The sequence below is a fragment of the Molossus molossus genome, unplaced genomic scaffold (assembly GCF_014108415.1).
Source record: "Molossus molossus isolate mMolMol1 unplaced genomic scaffold, mMolMol1.p scaffold_m16_p_10, whole genome shotgun sequence".
Classification (NCBI taxonomy): Eukaryota; Metazoa; Chordata; class Mammalia; order Chiroptera; family Molossidae; genus Molossus; species Molossus molossus.
In genome coordinates, this window is record NW_023425345.1 from 70,786,339 (window position 1) to 70,795,693 (window position 9,355).

Here is a 9,355-nt window from a genome sequence, read left to right on the forward strand (position 1 = left end):
GAATTCACTTTGCTAAACACTTTTTGAGGACTTTAAGAGCATTATCTTATTTAATGCTCAGAACAAACATTTGAAGAAAGTGTTACTACTATCCACATTTTTCAGATAAAGGAATAAAATTTCAGATAAGGTTAAATAATTTACAGGTTCACACACTTGGTAGATGGCAGAACTGGAAGATACAAACAGATCTATCTGTCCAATGTCAGAAACTCCTTTTGATAACTAGATAATTTTACTTTAGGGTTTTTAATTAAATTAATTAATTAATTAATTAATTATTTCCATCCTTACCTGAGGACATGCTTATTAATTTTAGAGAGAGGAGAAGGGAGAGAGAGAGGGAGAGAGAAACATCGATTAGTTGGCTACCCATATGTGCCCAAACTAGGGGTTGAACACATAAACTAGGTATGTGCCATGACCAGGAATAGAACCTGCAACCTTTCTGCCTATGGGAAGACATTCCAACGAAATGAACATCTGCCAGGGTCATTTTAGTTTCTTTTTTTTTATCCTCACCCGAGGATATTTTTCCATTTTTTGTACAGATAGAGAGGGAGGGAGAGAGAGGAAGGGAGAAAGAGAGAGAAACATCGAAGTGAAGGGACACATCGAGTGGCTGCCACCCGCACGACCAACCAGGGCCAGGGACAAACTGCAACCGAAGTACGTGCCCTTAGTGGGAACCGAACCCGGGTCTCTCCAGACCGCAGGCCGACGCTCTAACTGCTGAGCCAAACCGGCCAGGGCTAGTTTTTTTTTTTTTTTAATACAATAATAATCAATCCATTTTTTCTGTTCTCAATGTGTTCCAGTGACCTAAATACACACAAGTTCAAGAATTATTATTTAATTTATTACTTTCTTTTTCTTTTTTTTTTTTAACTTTCGGGAATAAATTATACACATGGACCATAATTTCATCAAATATTAACAAATTTAACAAGTTATTTGCAAAGGCGTATGCAAATTTATCTGTATTAAAGTGAAGGATTGATGGACAAAAAGCTATTCTAGCCCACTGATACAGATAACAGTGTGGTGAAGGGAGCGTCAAGGTGAGGGCTGGGTGGAGGTGGGCAAAGGGGAATATCTGTAATAGTGTCAACAATAAAACAAAAAACTATTCTAAGCCCAGTATAGATAATTCAAGAATAGAGATATAAGTAACATTCACAGAAGTATTATCCTATTTTTTTGTTTCCAATACATATTGATACTGTCTTTGATAGTGCAAAAATGCATAATGCAAATGGAAATTGTAGGTCTTTTGAAAGCAAAATTGTATGAATTTTTGATTCATGATATCCACTACTAGATATGTGTCATAAGGCAATTCATTATACGTTTGTAGGCTTTTCTTTTCTTAATCAAATGATAATTAAATACCTATATTCAATGATCATAATAAGGATTAAATAAAATGTATGTGTGCATGTGTGTGTGTGTGTGTGTGTGTGTGATAGTAGTTCAGATCTCTCTATATAAAAAAATCTATAAGTATTAGTTTTTGTCCATTTTTAAAAAATCTAATAAACCAAAGTGATTTTTTTTTTTTTAAATATCCTGATTCAAAGAAAGATGACCAAGTACAATGGCTTAGTGTAATTTTTTTCTTTTATTTGTGCCTAACTGCCTCTTACTTTTTGAAAGTGTTAAAAATATTAATTCAGTGCTGGCTGGTTTGGCTCAGTGGTTAGAGTGTCAGTCTGTAGACCAAAGAGTCGCGGGTTAGATTCTGGTCAAGGGCAGTATTTCAGTTGTGGTTCGTCCCTCATCTGCTTGGGGTTGTGCAGGAGACAACCATTCGATGTGTCTCTCATTGATGTTTCTCTCTCTCTCCTTCTCTCTGTATCTCTCCCCCTCCCTCCTCCTCTACCTGAAGATAAATGGAAAAATATCCTCGGGTGAGGATTAAAAATAAATAAATAAATAAAAATATTAATTCAACTTCTGCGATAGGCAATTTCTTTGAAATTATCATTTTTCCCTTGAATAGTGTGTCCAAGCAAGGATCATGAAATATTTATTTATTTATTTATTTATTTAATTCTAACTTGAGAATATTTTCCCTTTGATTTTTTATTTTTATTTTATTATTTTTTTCACTTGATGCTTCTATTTTTATTTATTTATATATTTCTATTTATAATTTTTATTAATTTATTTTTGTTACAGATGTTTTTCCTTTTTGTCTCCTATTGACACCCTCCTCCTCATCCCCCAACCCCATACCTGGCTTTGTTGTTAGTGTCCATTGGTTATGCATATAAGTTCTGTGGTTTATCTCTACCCTCCCCCGCCACCCCCTTTACAGACTGACAACCCTTTGATTCTTTAGAAGAGGGAGAGAGAGAAACATCTATGTGAAAGAGAAACATCGATTGATTTCCACCTGCATGAACCAGACTGAGCCCAGGGATGAAACTTGCAACCCAGGTATGTGCCCTTGAACCTGAGACACTTCTGTCCATGAGCCAATGCTGTAACTGCTGAGCCAGACTGGTCAGGGTGGATCATGGAATTTTTTATTTTATTAACTTCCAGCTACAATTAAGATATTTTATAGTAACTTTAAAGTTTGAGGTAAATATAATAAAATTCCAAACTTATTCCATGTTTATCTGCCCCAAAGAATTTTTTAATGAAAATGCTTACATTGTTATTATATACAATTTCACTTCAAAATATTCTCTAGAAAACACTTTACCCCATAGTTATCAGGCCCTACTCTAAGGTACATATAGTTAGCTGAGATTTCTGAATTATCTCAGAAAAAAACAGTGATGGGCCTTCTGAAAAGAGAAACTCAATCTGCTAATTTCAGAGTGCTAAAGTAAAACAAGCCTACCATTTATATAGTGATTATGCCAGGGAAATGAAGTGGCAAATTGTCGTAAGTATATTAATGTTTGCCTATATTCAATGCCACTCCGTCAGGGAGAATTATTTGTATTTGTCACAATGATTTCAGACTTCATAAAATAACTTGCTTTGTGCAATGAAATAGGAGTGGAAGTGACATGTATCTAGAACAGAAGATTTAAAAGCCAGCTTATATTTCATCACATTTTAAGCTTCCTCTCAAGTACAACCAACAAAGTTCCAGAAAGAGGCTCTTCACTTAGCCTAGGTCCCGAATAAAGATTATATCGAACAGCACCTAATCCAACCAATGACGGACATACAACAGGAAATAGGTATGTGTTGTTGTTGTCTTTAATATTTTACTGTTCAATTTGGAATAATCTATCATTAATATAAACTTAGCATGAAATATGAAATAGTTTTAAAGAATTAAAATTTAGATACTATTAAATATTTATCAGAGATTTCTACTAAAGTAGATCAGGCTGTATAATAAAGAACCTTGAGGTTATCTCTTTAAATAAATAAATAATACTATATATTTTGGTTGTGAATTTTTAATATTTATTTCTAAAGTACTTGAGGCTAATGGAAACTGTTATTCCAAGTACTGCAAATGCAACCCTTACAATCATGCATGACTTAATTAATAAACCATTTACTGTGAGATATTTCAATGACTGGTTCATCAACATTTGGTATGAATTACCAAAACATCGAATAAACCAAGACTAGATGTATTACAGATAAACTATACCTTTTATTAATTTTTCTCTCTAATACCTAGAGCTTTATAAACAATAAATAAACTTCAGTATGGATCCTAGTTCTCCAGTTGGTCATCAGTTGTATAATTTTGTGAAATTTATTTCATTATCTTCCTCAATTTTCTTCTTAAGAATTAATCCAATATAGTTTGTGAGTACCTGTAAGCTTTTAGCATTGTATTAGGTTGTAGGTTATTAATATGAAATAAATAAAGTTCTTGTGTTGACCTCAGAGGGCTTATATTATAGTAGAAGTGACTGATAACAAACAAGTAAATTAGTAAATGTATATTTGTATAAAGTGACAGTAAGTAATGTAAAGAAACTGATATGGGACCTTACTTAAATAAGGTGTTAGGGTGGGAATTTATAAATAAATGACTTTTAAGTCAAGACCTGAAGGTTGAGGGGTATAAAAGGAAAGTGTCAGGAGGACAATGATGATTGAGAAGGCTCACAAACAGAAAAGAGCTTGGAACATTGTAGAAAAAGAAAAAGAAGAAGAAGAAAAAAAAAACCTAGATGTCCTGTGTATAGAAAAATACAATGTGATACCTGAGAAATAGTTAAAATATTCATAAGCTCTGATAAGGTGTTTGATTTTAATCTAAGTGCAATGGCATGACATTAAAAGGTGCTCAACTCCTGAACAAAGAAAAAATTAAAGGGAAAATTTAAAAATTTTCTTGAGACAAACGAAAATGAAAACACAATATACCAGAACTTATGAGATACAGCAACAGCAGTTCTAAGAAGGAAGTTCACAGATAAAAATGCTTACATTAAGAAACAAGAAAGATCCCAAATAAACAACTTAATTCTAGGCATTAAGAAACTAGAAAAAGAAGAAAACACTGAGCTCAAATTTAGCAGAGGACAGGAAACAATAAAGGTTAGAGCAGAAATAAATAAAACAGAGAACAGAAAAACAATTGATAATATTAACCAAACAAAAATTTTGTCTTTGAAAAAATAAACAAAATTGGAAAACCCTTAGCTAGACTAAACCAGGAAAAAAGAGAAAGGACCCAAATCTATAACATTATAGGTGAAAAAGGAGACATACAACTGGTAACACAAAATTTCAAAAGATCATTAGATGCTACTGTGAACAGCTTATGCATCAACAAACTGGACAATCTAGAAGAAATGAAAAATTCTTAGAAACATACAGCTCTTCCAATGAATTAAAGTCCCAAACCACATGGCTTTGTTGGTGAATTGTACTGAATATTTAAAGAAGAAGTAATGCAAATCCTTCTCAAACTCTTCCAAAAAATCAAAGAGGATGGAATACTCTCTAACTCATTTGACAAGGACAGAATTATCTTGATACCCAAACCAGAAAACAATACAACAAGGAAAGAAAAAAATTGGCCAATATCCCTGATAAATATAGATTTAAATATTCTCAATAAATACTTGCAAACCAAATTAAGGAGCACATTAAAAAGATCATTCACCATGATCAAGTAGAATTTACCCCTGTGATGCAAGAATGGTTCAACATATGCAAATGAATCAATGAAATATATCATATTAACAGAATGAAAGTAAGGAATCATATGGTCATATCAATAAATGCAGAAAAAGGCATTTGACAAATTTCAACATCCATTCATAAACACTCTTAACAAATTAGAAGAAGATATCTCCACATAAGAAAGACTATATATGACAAGCCCACAGCTAATATCATATTCAATGGTGAAAGAGTGAAAACTTTTCCTTTAGGATTAAGAACAAGTTAAATGTATAAAGCTCAATTTTACATACTGATTACCTTTTCAAATAATAATATTTTGACTACATTGGTTAAAATAAAATGCATTATTAAAAATTTTAAAAAGTAAACAGGACAAAGTGTCTACTCTCATTCCTATTCAACATAGTATTAGAAGTCACAGCTAGAACAATCAGGCAAAAAAAAAAGTCTTAGAACTGGAAAGGAAGATATAAAATATTTTCTATATGCAAATAACATGATTATATATATAAAAAGTCCTAAAAACCCAACCAAATAAATATTAGAGCTAATTAATAAATTCAGTAAAGTTGCAGGATACAAAACTAACATATAAAATCCAGTAGCATTTCTGTATACTAATGATAAATTTTCTGGGGAAAAAAATTAAAAAATTGATCCCATTTACAATTGCATCAAAAACAATAAAATACTTATGAATAAATTTGACTACAGAAGCAAAAAAGCTCTACTCTGAAAATTTCATGATATTGATGAAAGTAAAGAAGATAAATAAATGGAAAGATATCCTAAATTCATGGATTAGAAGAATTAATACTGTTAAAATGTCAATATGACCAAAAGCCATCTATAGATTTAATGCAATCTCTATCAAGATTCCAATGACCTTTGTACAGAAGTAAAAATCACACTCCTAAAATTTATATGGAATCACAAAAGGCCTCAAAAGCCAAATACTCCTGATCTAAAAGAACAAAAGATGAAGCATCACACTACCTGATTTTAAGCTCTACTATAAAGCTATAGTCATCAAAATAATAGTACTTGCATAACAACAGACACATAGATTAATGGAACAGAGTAGAAAGCCCAGAAATAAACTCAAGCATATATGGTCAACTAATATTTGACAAGGGAGCCAAAAATACTCAATGTAAAAAAGACAGACTATTTAATAAATGGTGCTGGGATAATTGAATATTCACATGTAAAATAATAAAACTAGACCCATACCTTACACCACTCACAAAAAAATTGACTCAAATGATTAAAGATTTAAATGTAAGACAATAGAAATTAGGCTCCCTGGCATGGGTCTTGGTAATGATTTTTTGGATATGACATCTAAAGCACAAGCAACAATATCAAAAATAAGTGTCACTTCATCAAAGTCAAAACCTTCTGCATAGCAAAATAAACCATCAACAAAGTGAAACCTACAGAATGGGAAAAATATTTATATGCCATATAGCATATTAGAGATTAATATCCAAATATATATAAAGAACTCATATAACTCAATAGAAAAAAAAAAAACAAAATAATTTAAAAAGAGGCAAAGAATCTGAATAGTTCTCTAAAGATATATGAAAGGCCAACAGATACATAAAAAGATTTTCAACATCACTAGTCATTAGGGAAACGTAAATTAAAACCACAGTGAAATATCACCTCACCTCTGTTAGAATAAGTGGCCATCATCAAAAAGATCAGAGATAACAAATGCTGGAATGAATGTGGAGAAAAAGAGACCCTTGTACACTGTTGGTTGGATTGTAAATGGCTGAAGCTACTATGGAAAACAGTATGAAGAATGCTCAAAAAAGTAAAAATAGAACTATATATGACCCAGCAATTTTACTTCTGGGAATATACCCAAAGGAAACAAAACCACTAACCCAAAAAGATATATGTAACCCATGTTCATTGCAACGTTATTCGCAATATTCAATACACGAAAATAATCTAAGTGTCCATCAATGGATGAAAGGATAAAAAAATGTGATAAGTATATTTACAAGGAAATATTGTTTAGCCCTAAAAAAAATGAGGAGATCCTACCCCTTGTGACAACATGAATGGACCTCAAAGGTATGCTAGGTGAAATAAATCAGGCAGAGAAAGACAAATACCGTATAATTCCATTGATATGTGGAACCAAAAAAGAGAATAAATCCTAAGAAAAGAAGATATCAGAATTTTTGTTACCAGAGGTGGAAGGTTGAGGGAGAGAAAATTGGATTAAGGTGGTATAAAGGTATAAATTTCCAGTTATAAGAAAAATGAGTACTAGAAATGTAAAACATGTTCACAATAGCTCACACTCTTACATGATATACAAGAAAAAACTGTTGAGACTAAATCTTTAGAGGTCTCATCACAAGGAGAATTGTTTTCCTTTTCTTTTTATTGTTTCTATATGAGAAGACAGATTTTAGCTGAACCTATTGTGGTAACAATTTCACAATATGTATACATCAAACCATCATGCTCTATGCCTTAAACTTATACAACAATGTGTGATTACTATTTCTCAATAAAACTGAAAAAAGGTGCTGAGCAGAGAGAATGTTATTAAATTTACATTTTTTGAAAACTATCTTGAATAATATATAGAAGAATTTGATGAGGGGGAGGGGTGTATTGGACAGTTTTTACATTGTAAGGTACAAACACACATAATCGCAGTGGCAAAGAGTACGCATTTATTACTCACTAACATAACTGTGTCAGCTGGTCAGCTGGGGTGGCTTTGCTTCTTCCTGCATATACGGAGTTCAGACCTACTCCACATTTCACATATTTGGGGCAAGTATGTAGGGCCATTAGGTACATGAGGTGTGAATTTCCCATGGTAGACCAGAAGCTCCCAGAGAGGTAAATAAACATCAAGTTATTTCATAATATATTTCATTAGCCATAGAATGTCACATGGACAATGCCAATGTTATGGTGTGGGAAAATACACTTTTTCTACAGAGGAGTAGTAGGAAAAAAGAAAGTCCATATGCTGGGCTTATCTAGATGAGACTAAGTTTTGTTCTTTATGAATATTTACTAAACAAAAATTTAAATTTTACATGAGAGCAAAAAACAAACAGTAACAAATTTACCATAATAATTTGAAATAGAAGTAATGATGGTAAAAATGAATATATTTGAAAACAATACTGTATTAGATTTAATAACATACTGTATTCCTGAAAATATTTATGAACTTTACATTTATTTGCTTTTATTTATAAAGCATATGCAATGTGCTTAGGATCAGACCTTGAATTTAACTTGAGTATGAGCTGAATTCAAGTCCAGGGTTTCTTCTGTGACTGCATGCTGGGCAGTATTATTTTACAACCAGCAGGTAGTCACAACAGAAGAGAGAATAGACATACACAGCCATATAAACTTAATTATTCAACTTTATCTATCTCTCTGCTATTCTAAGAAACACCGAAGATTCACTGTGCTGTAAAGCATGTATATGAGATATAACAGTGTGAGATTGTTGTGATTACTTAGCATGTCATCAAGCAAGGAGACTATACAACAGGTGCATGTGTAGTTTTTATGATGATAATGATCCCAGTAGTAATATTCTGACATGGAAGATAACTCCTCATCATCCATCCCAAAATGCCTTTTCTTACCAGTGGTTCTCAACCTGTGGGTCGCAACCCCTTTGGGGGTTGAACAACCCTTTCACAGGGGTCGCCTAAGACATAACAGTAGCAAAATTACAGTTATGAAGTAGCAACAAAAATAATTTTATGGTTGGAGGTGACCACAACATGAGGAACTGTATTAAAGGGTCACAGCATTAGGAAGGTTGAGAACCACTGCCTTAAACCAAGGCTTTGATCATGAGTCTTGGGTTTCTCTGAATGTGCTAGGTAGAAAGTCCTGGTGCATTTCTTAGGTAGATGATGTACTATTCTTGCTTCTTCAGGACTGATCCTCTCTGTTGACATGGTAGTGACTATAATGGTGCCAGAGTTCTGCCAGTTTAAGTTATTTAAAAGCAGTACCTGAATTTGTCTTGCTGCTTTTCTAGAAGAATGTAGGCTTAGAAATGTGCTTAATGAATATTTTTTTAAATGAATTAATTAAGGAAAAAATGAATCCTTCAGTTCTTATGTATAAGATCTGTTGATACGAGTATAGGCTATTGATATATGCTTTAGACAGAAAGATACAGTGTGCACAGGCAGAAAGCAGAGTGGTGTAGCACTAA

The 9,355-nt window shown here is 32.5% G+C and overlaps 1 long non-coding RNA gene across 1 annotated transcript in view; it reads right to left on the bottom strand.

Moving 5' to 3' along the window:
- Positions 1-6,912, bottom strand: part of LOC118624341 — a 51,420-nt gene extending 44,508 nt beyond the window's left edge. The window contains exon 1 of the long non-coding RNA XR_004958353.1: positions 6,801-6,912. This is a non-coding gene — a long non-coding RNA (uncharacterized LOC118624341). The remainder of the gene's footprint in view (positions 1-6,800) is intronic.
- Between the last annotated feature and the right edge of the window lie 2,443 nt (positions 6,913-9,355).